The sequence below is a fragment of the Sarcophilus harrisii genome, chromosome 6, assembly GCF_902635505.1.
Source record: "Sarcophilus harrisii chromosome 6, mSarHar1.11, whole genome shotgun sequence".
In the NCBI taxonomy this organism is placed as follows: domain Eukaryota; kingdom Metazoa; phylum Chordata; class Mammalia; order Dasyuromorphia; family Dasyuridae; genus Sarcophilus; species Sarcophilus harrisii.
The window spans coordinates 209,418,982-209,441,862 of NC_045431.1; the positions used below are offsets into that span (position 1 = coordinate 209,418,982).

Consider the following 22,881-nt stretch of genomic DNA (forward strand, 5'->3'; position numbering starts at 1 on the left):
TCTCTAGCAGATATATTAAGCTAAATGGATTCTGTGAGACTACATCTCCCAAAAATCATAGCTTATGGCCCCGTGTTTTAAACTTTAATAAGTAGACAACATAATTAGTTAAAACAAAGGCAGTTTAATGAAATGGCACAGCAAGAAAAGAATCCAAGTTCAACTTTACTCCTGATGCTGAGCTGCCTCTATGACCTTGGCAAGTTATTTAACCTCTTCCGGACAAGTGTCTTCATCTATTAAAGGAAGACATTGAACAAGTTGGTCTCTGAGGTCACTTCCAGGTCTAACTTTATTCTTTTATTAAAAGAAGCAAAAATATATTTTCTCTATACACTATATTCATATATTCATACACATATATTCTATACACTATATTCTATACACTATACACTTGTTCACAAAAATGACCTCTTTTGGAAAAGGAAGATTCAAAGCAAGAATCTACATGACTCCAGATGGCAATTCTGGGCACATTCCCATCATTTAATTTATTAGATGAATTTTTCTTGGACTCTTAACCCCACTGACTCATTTTTGCATACCATATATCATTGCTGGGTTAAGTGGAAATGCATCCATCACCTTCAAGATGAATGAAAGCAGCAATGACCTTCGGAACTTGTGTTTAAGACTCAGCAGTACCATGTATTCACTGAATAGAACAAACCAAATCCAAGACTTTTGTCTTCCTCAACTTCTTGCCGATGATCTGGCACTTGAACCTTTCAGCCCAATACCTGGATCTTGGCTTTTAGCATTGCATAAAACACAGGGAACAGGTAGAATCTGTTACAATTTACTGAAGACATTAGCTAGAACATTTAAGAAGGCGTAAGGATGGGCAATTAGATGGCACAATGCAGAGAGCAGTAGCCTTGAAGTCAGGAGTACCTGAACTGAAATTCATTGTCAGATATTTAACACTTCCCAGGTATGTGACCCTAAGCAAGTCACAACCCCAATAGCCTCGCCAAAATAAATAAATAAAACTAAAAAAAATTTTTAAAGAGAGTAATAATTATTACAGATTACAATTTATTTATACTGGTCACCTTTGGCATCTACCTTCAGAATTGAGCTTTAAAAAGGCAAATCTGCATTGAACCAAGTTTAGACATTTACATCTTGTGTATATGTCTCCCTTACAGTGTCTGTTCTTTTGATTCCTTACTTAAGGTACCCACCAGAGGTCCTTAATTTCATATAACTATCTACCCTTAGGTTTGAACATCCCTTTAAAACTCTAATAAATGCTTGATTGCAATTTTGAATATTCAGAAACTAGTTAGAGATTCTACCCTAAAAAGTATCACTAGAGTTTTATGAGGAAATCAGGCCATGACACTCATTTTATTCCCTATTCTCCTTGATTAGTATGTAAATTAAGCTAGGACTAAGACTGGAAGACTAAATGAAGACAGGCAGGTCTGTTGACTTCTGCCCAGGTTCTATACCTGCCTTTATTATTTACCACTGAGAGGGAAAATAACTCAGGTTCTTCCTTAGTTTTCTGGCTCTCACAAGAATGCTTGGTTTTTAATATACTTAATAAAGAATCCCTCAAAGACATAAACATTTAAAGAAGAAAATAGATGGTATCCTGGGTGAAGGAGTTATCCCCTTCTTCATAAAGATAGCTAAATTTCACAGTGGATAGAGCATGAGACTTGGAGGTAGTATTCAAACTGAGACCTTCTATGTCAGATACTGTGCAACCCTGAATAGGTCATTTAGCCTCTCTCCACTTCTGTTTACTCATCTATAAAATGGAGATAATAATATCAATTCTGGGATTCTTGTGAAAAAACCAAATTATTTAAGATATTCAAAATATCATGAAAATTTAAAGGTCTATATAATTATTATTCACTTATACTGGCCACATTTGGCATCTAGTCTCAGAATCAAGCTACATTTTGGGACTTTAAAAAGACACAGCTGCATTATATTGAGTTTTTAGACGTTTACATGATGTAAATGTCTCCCTAACAGTGCCTGTTGGCTGTCCTGCCCACCTGTGCCCCGCGTCTCCCCATCATTATTCATAAGTAGTGAATAAATGATGACTTAGAATGTTGCTGCAAAATGGTAATCAAATTCTCTTGTAGACAATTAAAGTGAAGATCAATTGGTAGACACATTAGGAAGTCATAAAATCATAGAATCCAATAGGGTAGAATAGACCTCAGATGTCATCTGATTCAATCAATACCTAATTCATGAATCCCATCCATGACACTCTAGGGAAGAAATCATCCAGCTTCAGCTTGAGCAATTCCATTGTTAAGTCAACCTTAAGTTAATTACCACAGATAAGTCTGTCTCAAAGTCAACTCATTCCATTTATGGGTTTTATTATTGTTATGGAGTTTTTCTTTTCTTTTCTTTTTTTTTTTTAAGCCAAATTTTGTGTTTTCTATACTAGGTCTATTCAACACCATGAGGGCAAATAGAAAAAATGATATTTTTTTCCTAAAAAATGTTGAACTCTTCAAAATTTATTTTCATCATAGCTTTGAAATAAATGCTATACATATATATATATATATATACACATACATATATGTTTCTACATACACACATAGGTCTATATGAAACCAAGCAACATATGTTTTTAATCACTAAACTAAACCCAAAGAAGGAATTCAATCCAGATCACAAAATATTTGTAAGTATTAAAGAGTTTAGAGAACTGAGTTTTGTATGTGTAAGTGATATGACTCAAATTCAGATGTTTAATTCTGAGGCCAACAATATAGTTATTATACCATTCTGCTATTTTACCTTTATTCTCTCTATATGAAACCTTTACATAGTTGAAAATTACCATTATATATAGATACCAAAGGCATATGTATGTACGTGTACACGTATACACACACACACACACACACACACACCCCTACTCTTCTCCAAGCTAAACATTGCTAGTTTCTTCAATCTGACTTTGTTTTGTCATGTTTCCAATTCCCTCCACATTCTGGCCATTCTCATTTGGACACATTCCCATTTTCCGATGTCCTTTCTAAAATATGGCCCAACAACCAAAATAATACTCCATTCTGGAAATGTCTCTCCTGTTTTCTTTTATGTTCTGACACTATTAAATCCAAAATCAACTCCAAGATATAACACTCCAATAAAATGCCAGAAGCTGTTTGTTTATATGGTACAAATCATACATATTAGGAAACATTTAAAAATCATTAGCCTGTTGATCTTTTCTTTATTGTGTTGCAAATGATGAAATAAAGATGTCTAGAGAATGTTCCCTTTCTCTACAAAGTCTATGAAATCAAAATAGAGTGATAACAGTGGAGTAAAAAGAATATTTAGAGGTCATCTCATCGATTGTCTTTCATAGATTCTTTCTGAAATATCCCTAACAATTAATCATCTTTGTTCTGTTTTAATACATAGAGTAGAACTTGCTATGCCACAATTAATCTATCTTATTGTAAAAGAGATCTAACAATCATGAAATTCTCAGTTGCCTTCAGCCCAAATCAGCCTCCAGATAACTTCCTCTTATTGGTTCTAGTTCCATACTCTGAAGTCCACAGAATAAATTTCCTTCGATGTAAATAATTGAATTTTGTTCTCCTACATACCTATATCTTCCTTACTGAAGTTAACTTTATTTTTTTTCAGTTGGTACTCATACTACACAATTTCCCGCCCCTATATTCTTCTAAATGATTCCTTTGGCATTTCTCAGCTTGCCAGTATCTCTATTAAAAAGCAGTACCCAGCAACAGATGTTACCTAGATATAGTTTCCTTAGACCATTGCGCAAGGAGACCATCAATCTGTACTATGTTTTGATTGAAGGTCAAGGATTATAGTTCTTACCTTAATGGCTGAGCTTAGAACTCCAGTGTTTAAATCTTTTTGTAGGACACAGACCTGATTTTTCCTGGTCTGGATTATAGAGAGAATTCTTGCTGACTTTATATTAATTTTTTTTAAATGCATGTGATACTTGCAGTATCAAAGTATACAGGGCAACTTTGCAACCTTTGTGTAACAGCTGGATCACTGTAATAATTTACGTGGACCAAATCAATCCATACACCATTATTTTGACTTCTACAGAAAGGCAATGTTTCATTAATTTGACCAGTGAACAAGTACAAATAATATGCAATTAGTCACCCCATGGTACCTTACTCAGCCCAGTGGGCACCAGATATTATCTGGCAAGTATCAGTCTCCTTCACTACTGGATGATGGAGTTGTAAACAATGGGGCTGAACATTTTAACCTGTGCTGAATCAGGCTCTAAATTTTCTAAGAAATTATATGAAATGTTATTCAAAAATATTACAAATAGGAAATCCACATCTCCAATCATGCACCCACACTCTGTGCTCATCTATACATATGAAATTATTTCCCTTCATTGAATTATTTTTCCCTTTTCACCCCATCCCAAACGTACAGAACACATAGATCAACCTACTATAAGTACATATCTGCTTAAACAAAACAAAACTGATGGTAAAGTATTCAGCCAAGTCCTTCTACATGATTGTCTGTCTCCTTATGGTAATTTTACTTCTTTTTCCAGTGTGTCTGGGACTGGGGAAATTACCAGACCACTCTTCCTTAAAAAGTGAAATAAAGGACCCCAATTGAGCATCATGGACTATAAATGATTGAAGGCAAAGGAATCATGGGTACAACCATCACAGCCAATATAATAAATAAGGATTCACCATACCTGAGTTTCTAGAACTTGGTAATTCCTTTCTCTCTGGAATCCTCTTCCTTTCCTGGCTCTTGGCCACCTTCATGTTAATAATCTTGACTATTCCAACTTTAATTTCAGTCTGCACAGATTGAGGTTAAATCCCAAATTGGAAAGAACTTTATATCTGAAAGTCTCAACCCCACGCATAATTGCTCCCTGTTCTTTGTTACTCTCAAACTCAACTAATGGCTACCCACTAGCAAGCAGGTAATATCAAGCCAAACCCAACTGATTTCACCTGCTTGTTCCTCAAAGGGGAAACAGAAAGTCCTTCTCAAAGAGAAAAGAAAATACGCAGACATGAAACTCCTTCACCTGTGTAGAAATCTTGCAATTTCTCAGTGTGAGTTTTGTGCCCCACTATGACAAATTTCAGAGTTCCTCAGCTCCTTACAGAGGCATAAGACAGTAACAGAAAAATCCATTATGTATTCCTATCCTGAGCATTTAATTGGATACTTCTGAAGAGAGTGGACCTGTGAGATAATGATCTCTGACAGAGTCATTGTGATGATAAATTCAGGTCATAAAAATATGGTGAAGAGTCCAGAGAAAGGTGACATAAAAAAACAATATGTTAATTATCACTAATATGGAGGGAACTTTTCTTCCTGCAGAGTTCCTTCTTCCCAAAGAAAGAGGAGAGCAGGGAGAATTGGGACTTATACAGCCATACTTGGATGGATGAAATGGATGTGTTGAAAAAAAAATCCCCAACCTACTATCAAAGAAAAGGACTTTAAGGATCTTCCTGTCGAATCCCTTAATTTTATAGGTTCAGAAATTTAAACAAAGATGAGAAGTAATTTGTCCAAGTTTATTCAGCTGTTTAACCATACCTTTTTCTATAATCCCCAGCTCCACTAAAACTGAGCTCATGCACTTCATAATCTGGTTGTTATCAACTTTACCAGATTCTCCTTCCATTGAACCTTATCAAACAATCTCTCCTAACCTCTGCTTCTTGGAATTCCTAACTTTCTTCTAGTTACCTGATATAATAATCTTTCACTCCATCCCACATTTGTCTTGTGCTTCCCTTTCAAATTTCCTCTGTCTTTATGTATTTGGTCAGGTTGAATATTTTCACAAAAGCATAATTTGATCAAGGTCAAGAAATATGTCCTATTTTTGGCTTCCTATCTCAGTACTCGGTGTTATATAGTTGTTAATATGGAATTCAAATCTCCAAAGAATTGATGATGAGTCCCACAAGAAACATGATAAAGAAGAATACAGTGGGTGTAAGCAGATGGCAATATACAACAAATACGATTCATAGAACCTTAATAAATGATACAAGGATCATAGGTGGAAAGCTGGAAAGGTGATTTAATTTTATAAATGAATTTATTTAATTATTTAATTATAAATAAATGTAGGAAGGTGGCCTAATTTGCCCAAAGCTATATATATAGTAAGGCTCTGAGGAGGAATTTAAATGCAATTTTTCTTGCCTCAGAACTAGTGATATTTTCCCCATAATTAATGGCTCACTTCTGCACCACACCACAACTGTGCCATCAGGGAAATGTCTAATTTAAAAACAATCATATTTGCTAATATTTAAAGATTAGTAAAGAGTTTAATATATATCATCTTATTTTATCCTCACAGCAACTCTGAGAGAGATGTTATTAACCATTTTACAGATGAGGAAAACTGGAGCTAAGTGAAATGACTTGTGTATGGTTATACAGCATATATATATATATATATATATATATATATATATATATATATATATATATATATGTATACAGTTATTCAGCTACTAAGTATCTGAGATAGGATTTGAACTCATACCTTTTTGACTCCAATTCCATTTTTTGATCCTACTGTCATCTAACTGCCTTTTTGTTGTTGTTATTCAGTTGTTTTAGTTGTGTCCAACTCTTCATCATCCCCCTTGGGGTTTTTTGGGGGGCAAACATACCAGAAAATTCATTTTATAGATTAGGAACTGAGACAAACAGGGACAAGTGACTTCCCCAGAGTCACAAAGCTAGGGAGTGCCTGAGGTCAGATTTAAACTAACTCAGGATGGAGTCTTCTTAACTTCAGCGTGAGCACTCTACCCACCATGCCATGTAACTGCCCATCTAACTACCTAGTGGCGATTAAACGATGGCCTGGTCATATGGCAAAAGTAAAGGATAACTGGAATTCTCCCAAAGGTAAAGGATAACTAGAGCTCTCTCGGGTGATCCAGGAGAAAAAAAAGGGAATTTCTCTCTGTGGAGAAATGAGGCAAGACAGGGACAAAAATAATAAAAACAGCCCATCTGTATTGTCTTAATCTATGAATTTCAGAGTCAAGTATAGTTATTTGAAGGTAGTAGATGCTCAATAAATGTTGGTTTAATTAGCTGCTTTTGGTTTCCACCTCTTCTTAAAAATATGTAATCACTTGTAACATGTTTGAGATTAATTACTCCCTCTGTATTTTTTCCTGCTGCTCTTTGTTTACTTGGTCATTTTAATATTTCCATGGTGCTCCATTTTTCATCATATAGCATCACCTGAAGAATATTGGTTTTAAGATGTGGGTTTTTTGCTGTTGAGCAATCTGGAATCTTTAAAAGAGTTGTTCATGTTAATTCAGGCCAATCTATTTAGAGAGGATAAAAATAGCAAGATTTTGAGCTGGCAGGAACTTTGGAGGTCACCTAATTCAAACTTTTCATTTCATAAATGAGTAAACAGAAACTCAAAGAGCTTGAATTTCCTGGCCAACATCACACAGGCAGAAAATGGCTGTGACAGAAATCAAACCTACAGCCTCTGACTACAAATCTTGTGCTCTTTGCTTCCTGCCACAGCTGAAGGTCCTATTAAGACAAATGCTTTTAATTCACTTCTTGTGGAACAAGTAGTTCTCATTTGATTCCAGTACTGCATTTGTTTCCTTGAATTAATTTACATGGGCATACTTTTCTTGCTCAGCCTCCTCAGATGAACAAATTAAGCAGAGTTAAGGGGAAAGAATATTTGAATAGTTTAAAGATTAACTATTGATAAAATTCTTTTATAATGAACTCTCGGGGACTCACATTTTAGGGAGTTGGTGTCCAATCCATATCTCCTAAATAATTTAAGCTATTGCCCATGTCTAGGATGCATGTCCCATCTCACTTCTACTTTTAGAATCCTTAATTTCCTTCTACTTTTAAGGTTTTTTAATTGTTTTTGAGGCTTCCCTCTGCTTCCTTGTTATTATTACCCTCCCACTCAACAAATTCTTCAACTTTAATTTCTCTGTCTCTTTCTGTCTCTCTGTGTGTCTCTGTGTCTCTCTATGTCTGTCTCTATCTGTCTGTCTCTGTCTCTCTGTCTCTCTCTGTCTCTCTCTCTCTGTCTGTCTGTCTCTCTCTCTCTCTCTTTCTCTCATGTGTGTGTGTGTGTGTGTGTGTGTGTGTGTGTGTGTGTGTATTATTACCTCCAAATAGAATGTAAACTGCTTCAGGTCAAAGAATCTGGGGGTGAAGGTGGGGAGATTAGGTTTTTTTTTTTTTTTTGATTTTGCTTTCACCAGGGCCTTGTAACAGATGCCTAATAAATCACTACAGGATTGTATGATTCAGATTTTACATGAACTCTGGCAACATTTAGGCCAATCTGCTCATTTTTGGAGATGAGAAATCTGAACCTCCAAAAGGCTTAGGAATTTATGTAAGTATAAATTGGCAAAATCAGAGTTCATACCCAGGAATTTTACTTTCAATCTTTGAACACATTGCTAGAATTAAGTCACAATTGGTATAAAATGGATCTAAAAAAAGCTCATGTTTTTTATCTATTCTATGATGGTTAAAAAATAGTAATTTACAGAGATAAAAAAGTAAGTGTCTTCTCTGTCCCTAATAGGGGAGGAATGCAGCTGACAAAAATTGAGATCCATTATTATCCCCAACATTCTGAAAGGCTGGAAAACAAGTGAGAAAGCCATTACTACTTAATTGTCAAGAAATGAACTCACAGATCAGATGCTTTTACCTGCCAATGAAGAAAATAAAACAAAACAAAACTATTATGGGAAGCATCTATTCGATGGCCAAGGATCAAAGAAAACAATTTGTTCAAGATTGATCCCTACATATAATGACTTGTAACCAAAACCGCAAGGTATTATTTCTGAGGTCCCTCAAGATGAGGCCCTATTATTCCCTCTAACTATAGTCCTTTTTCTTCCCTTTTCCAGTTAAACTACTTGGGGGGAAATAGCTACAAAACTTTCCTCAATTTCCTCTCCTCTCATTGTTTATAAAGCTTTTTTTTTTTCCAATGTGATTTCTGATCTTATTATTCATCTGAAAATTCTATCTCCAAAGTTATTTATTAATTACTAAATCTGATTGTCTTTTCTCAGTTCTCATCCTTCTAGACCTTCCTGCAGCATTTCATACTATATAACAACGTTTCCTGAATACTCTCTCTTTTCTGAAATTTTGCAACATTTCTAGATGGTATATCTGGATCAGGGTCCATTTTGTTCTCTCTCTGAAGAGATCTTGATGATTGTCAAGATGAGATCATCAAGATCTCATCAATTTTGATAGATTTATGTATTATACTTGTGAACTGACTCCTAGATCTACACATAGAATCTCTCCTGAATTCCTGAACACATTCCCAATAGTCTATTGGGTATCTGACAAATATCTCAAACACAACATATCCAAAAATAGGCCACATTATTTTTTCTCCACAAACCTTCCCTACTTCCAAACTCCATTATTTTTGTTGAAAGTTCCTCTAAAGTTCATCATTCATTGTTAACCTTCATCCTTCACTTATATTAAATATCCAGTCAGTTGCTTAATCATGTCATTTGCTCTAAAACTTCTTTCACAATATTTCTCTCTCTTCACAGGTGGTTACCACCCTAGTCCAAAGCCAAATTATCTCTTACAGAAACTCCTGCAATGGTCTCCTAAATGGCTTAGTTGACTCGTCTTCCCCCATCCCATTCCTCTATCCAGCTAATGTTATTTTCCTAAAGCAAGGGTCTAATTGTATCACTGTATATATCAATATACTTTGGTATTTTTCCTTTGGTACTCACAAACTGGCTCTACTTTTTAATTCTCTTTATGCACCACTCCTCTTCCTACACCCTACAGTCAGGTTAAGATAACTTTATGGTACCCCATTTTGTGCCTACAAAACTTTGTACCAATATATCTTAAACCTAGAAAATTTTTTCCCTCTTCCCATCACCCTCTCAGAATCTAATTCTAAGTATCAGCTCACAAATTATCTTTTCCCCCCTTATATTTTATTTTCTTAACTTTATAAGCATTTATTTTCTTTCCCTTTTACACTCTTCAATTTAAGACAAAATTATTTTTATAAATACACAGTTAAGCATAAAAATTTCTGTATTATATCCAAAATTACAAGTTTCACTTCACATTCTGACTCCATTTTTTCTCTATCTTCTCTCTATTACAGATCATCAATAATTCTTTGGTATCCTAGTCATTGCATTGATCAGAGATGTTAAGTGTTTTAAAATTGTTTGTCATTACAAACAAAATAAAAAAGTAAAGCCAGTTTGTGAGTACCAAAAGAAAGAGTTTTTAACAATATTGATGTATATAGTGACACAATTAGACCCTTGCTTTAGGAAAATTACTAGCTGTGTGGATAGAGGACAGGAGGGAGACTCAAGGCAACTAAGTCTCAATCCTAAATTAGACTTATTTTGCACTGCTGTTCAGTCATTTTCAATCATGTCTGACTCTTAGAGACTCCATTTGGGGTGGTTAACCAATTTTTTTTTCTCTAGCTCTTTTTACCAATCAGGAAACTGAGGCAAATAAGGTTACATGACTTGCCTGGGTCATGCAGCTAGTAAGTATCTGAGGCCATATTTGAACTTAGGAAAATGAGTCTTTATGAGTCTAGGCTTGGTACTCTGTGTTTGCGCATTTATCTGATTTTTAATCTGCGTATCACATTTACATATATGTTTATGTTTGTGTATGTACACGTGTGCCCACAGATAAATGAAAAACTGAACAAAAGTTGACTTTGAAGTAATAACATTGTTTTAAACACTGTATGGGGACTTGATTCAAAGTTCTCTGGCATGAATCTTGATTGTCATTAGCTCCCAGCAGGTGCACATGAGTACTGATGAGCTGAGCTGACTCTACATCACCCAAGCCTGTAAATAGGAGATGCAGTTGTAAATCAATCTGAGCTGGGGTCACAGCCTCCTTGGTGCCAGAAAATTAAAAGCCTCTGCAGTCAGCGAGATGAGGAAGAAAAAGGAGAACTTCCTACCCTTGACTCTTATTTAATTAGTTATCAGGGTAGTAAATGTTTTCAAAGAAGAAAATAACTAAATGAGATTCCTGTGGAAATATTAAAGGCATTGATGTTGTTGGTTGTGACAAAGGGAATGTTATGTGAAAATTTAATTAATGATCTTTAAGTCTATGAAGGAGTGAAGTCCTGAGTATTTAAAGGACCAGGTAAAGACCACTTTCAAATTCCATCAAGGAGAAATTGTTGCTGCTATTCCTGTTTGTCCCAACCATGACATCAGGGAGGTGATGCTATGACCAAGTAAATGGATTGGGAGGGAAGGCTGTGCAAAGTCACCAGGTCACTTTTCCCTTCAGAGCCATCTGGGTCCAGTGAAAGGCAATAGATCCGGATGACTAGAGATGATCTTGATGTACTGAGAGAACTTTTTAAAGCTAAGATCTTTAACAGGTCTCAGTCTGAAGGAAGTCATGTCAATTCAATGATTACAAATGGGTAGGAATTGAAGTAGAGAAAAGCCTCTTTTATTTAATAAAAAAAAAAAAACGCAAAACAAGATAAATGGGTGTAAATTATGCCATGAGAGATTGCATTAGAGAGAGAATTTCCTCATCCTGAGTACTCCTACCCACAGCTAAGTATAACAATTAAGGTAGAATTTAGGCAAGACTAAGGCAATCAAATGGCCCAGGGAAAAGAGTGCTGGATTTGGATAAAGGAAAATATGAGATAAAATCTCTGCCTCAGACATTTAGCTTCTGTGTAATCCTGGGCAAGTCACATAACCATTCTCAGTTTCAGTCTCCCCAACAATAAAGTGGCAGTAGGTAGTAATAGCAATTTGTAGAGTTGTTGTGAGAGTCAAAAGAAATCACATACACTATATCCTACATCCTATATAAAAGGTAGTCATCATCATCATCATCTTTAATAAACAGTGAATACTTGACCAAGAGAAGCTTTTTTTTCTTTAGATCTCTATTAAAAAGAATTAGTTTGGGATGCTATAAATAAGATCTTGTCAGAAGACATGGAGTTAATTAGATGATTTTATAAACTCCTTTGTTGTCTTAAGATTGATTTTTTTGTTTGTTTGTTTTTTGCTGAAGTAATTGGAATTAAGTGACTTGCCCATGGTCACAGAGCTAAGAAGTGTTGAAGTGTCTGAAGTCACATTTGAACTCAGGTCCTCCTGACTTCAGGGCTGGTGCTCTATCCACTGCACCACCTAGCTGCCTCAAACATTTTCTTTATATAAAAAAAAAATTTCAAATGATGCTTAAAGGGGAACAGTATTATTATTCAAATATTCAATTATTTTTCTTTTACCTAAGAAGTAATATAAGTTTGAATAAACATGAAATGAAGTAATGACATAAATAATGAGTAAGAATAAAAATAAGAAATAAAAAAGAATCTATTATTTCTCAACCCAAGAAATTTTGAAAAAGTCACTCAATTTCAGCTTATATGATTTCAATCTGGTTATAAGAAATGAAAATTCGAAAAGCCGAGCAGAGCCATTATGGGATTTTGTTCTAGAGTATAGACATCCTGCCAGTTACACTTCCATGGAAATTAGTACTTTCCTTTCACTCAGTGGATCTTCAATAGCTATCCCAATATCCTCAGCTCATGACTATCTACTGTTTATCCTATAAAGTTGGGATGGGGAGGAAGAGAGAAAGTAGACTCTGGGACAAGGTTAGCAGTCAAATACATACCCCTGCTTCCCACTGTGAGTATGCCCATAGTCTGTCCTTTATTCTTCTATCCTTCTTTTTCCTTCCTTTTCTGCATTGCCATTGTCACCCTCATTTGACTGTTCCCCTCAATTAAGCACACTCCTGTTCCACTTTTGAAAATTCAGCTCTTTTGGACAATTTTTGCATTACTTTAGAAATAGTGCTTTTTTATATGTTGGGAAGACAGTTGAAAAACAGACTTTAATCAAAACCATCTTTTCCACCATCTGCTATTGTGTCTGAAATTCCTGATGTTCAAATTATTTTCTAGGATTAAGACATTAATATCTGCAAGGTTTTATTTCAAATGGCAAACACTTGTAGTTAGGGTATTGTACTGCAATGAGTACATGAAAATAATTTGATTCAGAAGATATTCAATTACAATTCAATTCAATAAAAATTTATTAAATTTTTCCAATGTTCCAATCACTTATCTAAGTATTGGGGAACACAAAAGCAAAATGAAGAAATAAATCCTTCACCATCAAGAAATTTATAACTTACTGGGGGAACATAGCTTTTCTACATCTAAGTGCAAAGATAACTAAGTAGGGAAAAGCACTAATACCTAGAAGGGATAGGGAATGGCCTTTTCCCTAAGCTGAACCTTTAAGGAAGCTAAAGATGCTGAGAAATAGGGATGAAAAGCAACATTTGGGGGGTGGGGATGGTTTGACTGGAACAGAGAATAGAAAAGGAAATTAAGTGAAAAAAGTTTGAAAAAGTAGGCTTGAGCCAGACTGTGAAGGGTTTAAATGCCAAGTTGAGGAGATTCTATTTTTTTAGAGATGGACATGTGAGTAGAGAAAAGGGAAAGACAAAAAAAAATTGTATAGGGAGGTATCATTGAGAAAACTTCGGACAGATTAGGAGTAGATATACTAAGAGAAAATGGGAAATTGAGGATGTTACTAATGTAGAGATTTTAGTGTTTCCAGAGATCTAAAAGACCAGAACACATAGCAACCTATTTTAAATGGAAATAAAGGGAACAGACTAGCCAAAAACTATTAGTTGTATATAGCTAGAATAACATAAAAGAAGCCAAGAGAGGAAGGAGAAACTGAGATTATTTATGGAGGATTTGCCACCATTCCCAGTTTAGAGAAGGGTCATTTGGATATGGTAACTAAGGAAGAGCTGTCTGAATACCGGTGTTGTGTATATATTCAGAATAAAGTAAATATAAAACAAACTCAGGTTAGACTTTTGTGGATGGGGAAAAGAGAAGTTTTATTTATTTTGAATTTATAGCATTATTCCTATTGCTCTACCAGAGAATTTATCCTAAGGATAGAATGGTAGTGTCTGCAAAAAGTTGAAGGGAATTATTCAATGGTACATGGCTATTAAGTCTAGAGGTTGGATTTTGAATCCTGGTCTTCTAAATTTGCTTCAGTTGTTTGTTAAATTATTCAATTAAGTTCATAAACTTATAGAGTCATAAAACTTTTTTTTTTAAAACTGTTGGATAGCTTCCCATGAAGAATGAACAAATATCCATTGTTTTCTTGAGGAGAGAGTGGGAAACTCCTGATGCATTCAAAACTGGACTGATACTGTTGGAAAAGCAGACATTTTCTGGAATGGCAGTACTTATCTCAATGGCAACCATGGATAAGGTTTCATTCTTTCCAAGGTGAAAGAATATGAATGCTTTATATGTTTTTATTACCTGATAATTGACTTGAGTGATGTGCAACTCCAGCAATTTTTTTTGAGGTGAAATAAATGTCTTTTAATGCTTCTTTGGGTGCTGAGGATCCCTTTTTTGCCTACATCTATTATAATCTAAACATGGTTATTCAAAAGCTGCAGCCAAACTTTTCCAGAATAAATTACAATGATGAATAATATGTCAAAGAGAATATGAGATTCAGCCCTGAAGATTGCTTCCATGCAGCCCTGAAGATTGGAAGAGTTTAGGACAATGAAATAAAACCAGAATGTCATCTTTTCTCATTAAAGACTTTGGGATGGGTATTGAGCACAGACAGAATAACACAGAAGCATGGAGAGGAGGGGAATAAAGCTATATCACATCGACTCTCCTCTAATATTCCCTTCTTCCCAACCTCAGTCTGATTTTATATAATTTCATTTCTGGATATGATTTAAATGAAAACTGTGAGAAAAGAATAGAGCAGTAACTAGGGCAGAGCTTCTGATTCTTTGCTTTAGGTCACTGAAATCCTAGGGGGTAGTTAGGATAAGGTACTAATGGGATATTAGTAAGCACCCAACTAATATCCCATGATTCAAGTGATAAAAGAATTAAGAGATATCTCTTCTCTCATTTACTATTTCCCTCAAATCTTCCTTATTCAGTTTTAGCTGAAGTCCTAGTGTACAATTTCATACCTTCCTTTATTTTTCATATAGAAAACAGACTAACCTTCAGCCCATCCTAAGAATAACAGAGATTAATATTCCCTTCTGAAAGATGAGAACACTGTAGCACTTAGAATATTCTTGGGATCCTTTGGGCCTATCAAGGATCTAATAGGATTTAATGAGCTAAACAAACAAGAGGGAATTTTTCTTTCCCCTCAATATCAAGATTGGCTGTCTTTTGCTAAATTCAGCAGTTGACTGTGCACCAATATGCTTTATTGGCAAATTTACACCCCCAAAGAAACTGCTGGAGTTTCAGATTATTTACATCGATAAAGTGATATTATTACCTTATTACGTACAGCTATCGATAAATGTTGGCCCAATTTCAGATAATTGAATTGAATTCATCTGCTCTAGATTTCTAAGGACAAGATGTCCTCATCTCAGTGAGAAAAGGGATATTTTCCTGTGGATCCGTGTTCTAACCTCTTTTTTTATTTTCTAGGGGAAAGAAAATAATAAAGAAAATGAATTGCATCCCCAGAAATTGCCTGGGTAACTTGGCAGATAAGTAAACATGTTGGAATAAATCTGAAATGTTAAAAACACATGAAAATCAGTCTACTAAATGCCACTAGCCATATACAGTTGAACTTTACAAGTGACTTCACGAAACCTTATGAAGCAATCTAGTGTAGTAGGAAGGATATAGGAATTAGAAGTACGATATGCAGGCTCAACAATGAGCCCTGCAGCAAATGGCTAAATCTCTCTGAGGTGCTTATGCACCTCACTTAAGTATCTTGTGGTTGGATCTGGTTTTTATTTATGTCTTTATATGCTTAATGTAATAATAACATATAATAGACATGTAATAGACATATAATAAATACATTAAATTTTTTTTTAATATATATATATATATATATATATATATATATATATATATATATATATATATAGTAGAAGTAGGATGAATACAGAGCAGGTTTGTGCAATGTAAGACAGAGGGGAAAGGATTGTGGATTTGGTATCAGAAAACCTGAATTTGATCCTCATGAGGTTACTAATGAACTACAGGACTTTCCAGTACAATCATTTAGGTTATTCTGACTTCTAGTCTGTCAAAAAACATTTCTTGAGCACCTACTATGTGCCATCATCTATATGATGAGAAGTTTGGATTGTGTGGTCTGCTATATCCCTATTTCTCATAAATCCTTTCATCAATATAAGCATAAGAATGTCTGATCCTATTTCATATTCACACAACATAAAATTAATTCCATAAGGAAGCATGGACCTTATGACTGATTTAGCCACTCTGGATTATTTCTAGGCAGCAGAGAAGAGAAAACTCAAAAAGCATCAAGAGCAGAGAGTGAGGGACAAATCAGACTGTATTGCTTCTACTCAACTAAAGTCCCACATGGAGTTTGGGTATTGAATTTTGTTTTTATTGTATACTTCTTTATGAGCACATCTGACTTTTTTTTATGGGTGTAAGTATTTTGATAGTGGGGTTTTTTTTCTCTTTTTCTCCTTATTTTTCTATGGCATGTTAACTATATTCAACAACCAAACAACATCCAATCATAAGTCTGCAATCCTCAGAATTAAATTATTTTTAAATTTGTTATTGTTAAATTTTAAATTTGTTAAACATAAATATGTTTAAATTTGTTGCTCTTCTATGTACTACCCAATTAACTTCTCCAACTCACCCTTATGCCCCAAAGTCTGATTTGAAGAAAATTATAAATAGATACATCAATAGATAGATTGATATAGATATGATATATACATATATTTACAGACATAAATGATAAACAGAGCATATGTACATGAATGTGTTATATATGTGTTTTTATGAGTATTTATAAATACATATATATATATATATATATAATTTGTTGGTTATATGAAAACATGACTTTAAGTGAAATATTTTGTAGAGGGTGGTAGAAATTATTTCCATAGCAACAATGTTATAAATAGAATTAATACTGCAAAGCAGCTAAGATTTAGACTTTATAAGTCTAAAAATTATTATTTTATAGTATCAGCCAGTTGATAGTATAATAAATTGTGGGTAGATTAGACCACTTAATGGGACTGAACTATGTGGTGTTGTCTTACTGAGAATAAGGAAAGCCAAAGCAGGGCAGAGCTCAATAGAGAAATTAATTCCCTGCATCCATGCATATTGGCTCCTCTTCCATAATATATTGTCCTGTAGAATTTCCTGGAGAATCAAGACATTAAGAGATTTGTCTAGGATTCTGAGTCAGGATCCGAATTCAGGGATTTGTATTGTGAACATGTGCCCAGTATGATCTATACTATGCTATCTCTCTATGGTGGTTATGCTATGAGACTACAAATGACAGAACCATAAGCTATGAAAAATCAAGACTGTGAGGGATCAGAAGGATGATAAAAAGATAGAATCTACCTGTATGCTGGCTTCAGTGCACAATAATGGTCTAAATGCAAGAAGTGACAAAAATAATATTATCCTGAAAATGTATGACCAGATCAGGAGATAGACTGATATCCATTAAACACGTGGAATAAAAAAATAGCTTTAGTGTAACAGTGATACAGTTTAGATATCCTTCTATGGATGATTTATGGGAGGATATAGATATGAGATTTCTGGAATGAGAAAGTATGAATGAATTTTATTCTGTGCACTTAGAATGAGTCTGGAGATCCTTTTAGATATTCAAGTATTTTTATTTGGTGCTATGTGGCACAAAAATCAGAATACTTCGTACATTATATATACTCTATTTTGTGACTTTTTAATGGTATTTTCATCTTGGATTTGGATTTTATTTGTTAGAAAGTATCCTGAAAAATGTCCCCCAGAGATGCAACATGGAATAATGTGTAGAGTTCTACATTTAAGAGAAGACATCAATTGCAATCTTAGCTGACATTAATTCTCTGTTACCTTGGGCAAGTCCCATAACCTATAAGTGATTGTTTCCTCGTTTAAAAATGAAGAAGTTGTCTTCAGGGGCTTTCTAGGTCCCTTTCAGCTTCATCTCTTTGATTCTATGATCCACATTTGCAGATTGGCAAGTGCTTTCTAACTTATAGTCTTAACCTCCTGCAGCATTAAGAAGTTAAGTGACTTGTCCAGCATCTTACAATATATATATATGTGAGAAGTGACTTCAACCTAGGTCTTCCTGAGGGCCATGCTACTTTAATAAAAGTGTCATGCAATATTTTGCATTATAATTCTCTGAGTCTCATTATAGCATATGAGTCCCTTTTGTAAGAGTGGAGAACCTTCCTTTCCCCTAGCTACTAGCATAATGTTCTACATACTATAGGCACTTAACAATGTTTCTTGAATAAATAATGCAAGACTATGCTTTTTTTTTTTTGCCCTGACTTTATATTTTTTCATATTGATATTAATGAAATGCAGACATTTGGGAGGAACACCCAAGAAATGTGCAAGGGTGTAATTCTAGCCTAGGGGAGTATGAGGGTGATAGCAAGCTGATTATTTTGATCTTCACAGTTATTGTTTCTTTGACTCTCAAAACTTCTCTTTATTTTTCCTAATAAACATAGAGATACCAGTGACTGGTCTGCTCTGCAGGATACATGAGAAGTCTTCTGGGATTAGGAAAGATATAGATGAATAAATCATTGCTGACTATCTTTCGGCAATACTAGTATGCCTTGTATCTTATCTTTTGGGCTTCTGTTAAATATTAGTGTGAGTCTTTGATAGATTTATATGTTTGTACTGAGAAATTTCCCTGAAAATCTTATTAGTTCTCAATAAATCTCTATGTCTCTTTTCCTTTTCCCCTTTCAACCTTTCAGCTATTCTAATATCTAATGATATCCTGTTACTAACCTGAGAAATTCTGGCTTTTTCCAATTATGGGACATTCTACTGTCAGTAGCAATAAATGAATAACTTGATATAGATCAGTAGTGTCAGATATATGACCTGTAACACTCCTGGATTCAGCCCAAATCAGAGTAAAATATAATTGGTAGAAATTTCTAAAAAATAAATAAAAATACAATGAGTCATAAATAAGCTCATCTTTTAAAATTAATTCATCATGTGGCTCAGCTAGGAATCCTTACTCCTAATGTAAAGGGTTGGATGTTGTTAGAATTTTAAAAAATAACAAAAACTCAGGTTCAAATCTCGCCTCTGACATTTACTAGTCATATGATCACAGAAAATTCTCTGGGACTCATTTCCCTCAAATGAATTTAAATTAATAAAGCACTTAACAAACTCAAAATTATTATCTAAATGTTAGTTAATAATATTATAAGATTTATACTAGATAAAATTGCTATGAGAATCAACTGATCAGAGCATTTTGTCATCACAAAGTCTCTGTGTGGGAGACTTATCATCACAATTATTTTTCTCATTCTTCTCATTTTTTTCAGTGGAGTTCAGATAGAAATAGCCCAAGGATATCTCATTATCCTCCCATTGTCCTTTTTTAATAAAAAAAAAAATAGAATATTGATCATTGGAAACAGATCAAAGAATTGTCATCATGATCATAATAATCATAAACTGTATATCCACTGTTGCACGTCACCATGATGGCAACAACAAAAATATAATTACCATCGTTACAACTACCAAAACCATCATTGCCAGCATCACCCTGACTACCAAAGTTACAATGATCTCCACTATCATCACTATGGTTCATATTAAAATGGAATTTGCTTTAGGAATGTTTTCCTTTGATATCACCGAACTGTTTTGGATTTCAAAGTATCTTACTCTTTTATACTACTGATGTGGAGATCTCTCCAGACTGTCTTTTAGAAATGCTGTAACTGCTCTGTGTATGAGAATATCAACCAGCAGCTGTGTTCTACTCAACGAAAGACCTAGGGACCACTTGTGTCTGGAGTACATATGACAACATTTGGCTTCTTCCCAAATTTTACCATAGAATGGCTTTCCCCAAATCCCAAATGAGTCTCACATTGGTTCTGGGGAACTTAATCACTGATCAGAACAACTGCTACAAAAGTCATGCATATTCATGAGGGGAATTATAATGGTGCACAAAAATACTATATTAGTGCTTCCTTTTTTTTTTAATTGGAAAAAATATATAATTTTTTCACTAGTGAAAAAAATAAATAATTTTCATTTTAAAAATTTATCTGGAGTTGCTAGAGAAGAAAGTGGAGCAATACTATTGAAGGGATAATGGGTAAATGAATTATGACAGGGATGGTAATGTATGGGATTTTGTAAGAATTCAGCTAAATTCAACAAATGTTTTTCAAGCACTTACTATGTGCAAATCACTACATCAGGTGCTCGGGTTATGAAAATGATAACAACAACAAAAAGTCAAATATTTCCTGATCTTAAGGAGATTTCCTTCTCATGGGGAATCTTGCATATATTCTCTTTATTCCCTTGACTTGATCACTATTCTTGATTAAATTCTTCTCTTTTTTTTTCTTTCTTTCTTTCTTTCTTTTTTTTTTTTTTTTTTGACAGAGGCAATCAGTGGGGTCAAGTGACTTGCCCAGGGTCACACAGGTAGGACAGGTTAAGTGTCTGAGGTCAAATTTGAACTCAGGTCCTCCTGACTTCAGGGCTGATGCCCTATCTACTGCACCACCTAACTGCCCCCATTAAATTCTTCATGCGTCACAATAGGATTATTGAAATAGACTTACCTGTAAGGAGACAAGAAATTTGTACTAGATGGTCTTTGATGTCCCTCATACCTCTGGATCTCAGAAGCTACAATAAATATTATTCATTTTACCAACCTTTTGAAGAAAAAAATGCATTGTGAGAGAAACAGAGAGATATTATGTAGTCATTTTTCAAAATATTTATTTTAGCTCAGAAAGACAGATTATTATGGAAAATTCACTAATAAGTAGGTGAATGATAAAAATGTTTAGAAATGTAAGGGACATTATAGTATATCTAATTGAATCCCTTCGTTTTATAGAAGATAAGACTGAGGTCCAGACATGGGTATCGATTTATGCAAAATCTTACTGACTGGTAAGTAAATCCAGGCTCTAGAGGCAGCATGGTATACTGGAAAAGAAAGCTGGATTCATAGTAAGTGGACATATTTTCAAATCCTGACATTATAATTCACTGTCTTTGTGCTCATGGGATAGTTTCTGATGCTCAGTTCCTTTAACTGTGAACTGAGTTGAGTGATCTTAATGGCTTCTGGGGTTCTTTTTAACTCTAAATCTAGGATCCTGTGAATTCATGTAAAATTCTTTAAGTTTAAACTAATGGAGAGAAGAGGGAGATGATATATATCCACCAAGAAACATGAAATTCTTGAATATAAGAGCTGGAAAAAATGAATTACTTTCTATTTCAATATCCCGCTTTATATTCTCTTTGTTTCACTGAAAAAATAGTGAAGAACACAAACATGCTATTTTTTCCTCATGTTTTTAATTAAAGCTTTTTATTTTCAAAATATATACATGGATGATTTTCAACATTCACCCCAACAAAATCCTGTGTTCTAATTTTTTTTCCTCCTTTCCCCTCACCACCTCCCCAACTCGGCAAGTGATCCAATATATGTTAAACATGTACAATTCCTTTGTATGGATTTCCCCAAATATCATGCTGCGCAAGAAAAATCAGATCAAAAAGGTAAAAAATGAGAAAGAAAACAAAATGCAAGCAAACAACAACAAAAAGAGTGAAAATATTAGAACATGCTATTTCTTAAGAGTAAAATTCTAGGTCTAAATTTATAAAGATACATCATTCTCCAATTTTTTCTGCATTTATTATTATTGTTATTATTATTATTTTGTTGCAGGAGATACTCACTCCACTTTCCCCTATCCCCCCACAAGTTTTTAACAACTGCTTGTCTTGTTGCAATTTAATTTTCATTTTTATTCTCTCTCAAGTTGTTTCCTCTTCTTATTCTCCCTTGCCAAACTGAGTGGCCCTGAACAGCCAACATGCTGAAAATAAATTGCAATCCTAAGATCTGAGACTGGAGAAAATCTCAGGTATAGAAACTGATGGATGAGCCCATAGGCTTCCTTCCTTCAAAGGGAAACTGAAGAAGTTGAAGGACTATGGCTCTTCTGAGGTTAATATTCAAGGATTCTCACTGGGGATGAAGGTAGGTAGCAAATCCTTTTGACCTCCACAGTAAGCTGTCTGGTCTGATGAAAAAACCTATCCCATCTTATACCTAAGTTAGTCTCAGTGATGCAGCAAATTTTGAGCATGGTAAAAACAGGGAGGAAGAGAAAAATATAGGCTTGCAATCTGCTTCTGTTAATAATAGGGTTCTATTTCAAGGAATCTGCCAACTGACATATGAAGGGTGAAGGAAATGGGTATGTTAACCTGAAGAGAAGACTCTTGAGGAACAGGATAGGGGTGTTTGGGAATTTTGAGTGCTTCTCATGTAGGGGAAATATTAAACATTTTCTATTTGACTCAGGAGACCAAAACCAGGAACAAGTGTCTGATGGTTTGTGGGTGTGATTCATGAATTACCATGATTCATACCCACATAACATTGCTCAAAGAATGTTGGCTGATAAAATAAATAGAATAAATAGAAAGGCCGAAAAGACAGACAATTTTTCATTTGCAATCCAGCCAGTTACTCGCTAGTTCAAAACTGGGCTGGTTCAACTGTCAAAAGGTTCAACTGTGTCCAAGGAACTAATGGATTAATTCAATATTCTTCCCATGCAAATGCACATGGTCCTCTT

At 34.5% G+C, this 22,881-nt stretch overlaps 1 pseudogene; it reads left to right on the top strand.

Annotated features, from left to right (window-relative positions):
• The first annotated feature begins 592 nt into the window (after positions 1-592).
• The window catches only part of LOC111721442, a 33,920-nt pseudogene continuing 11,631 nt past the window's right edge, over positions 593-22,881 (top strand).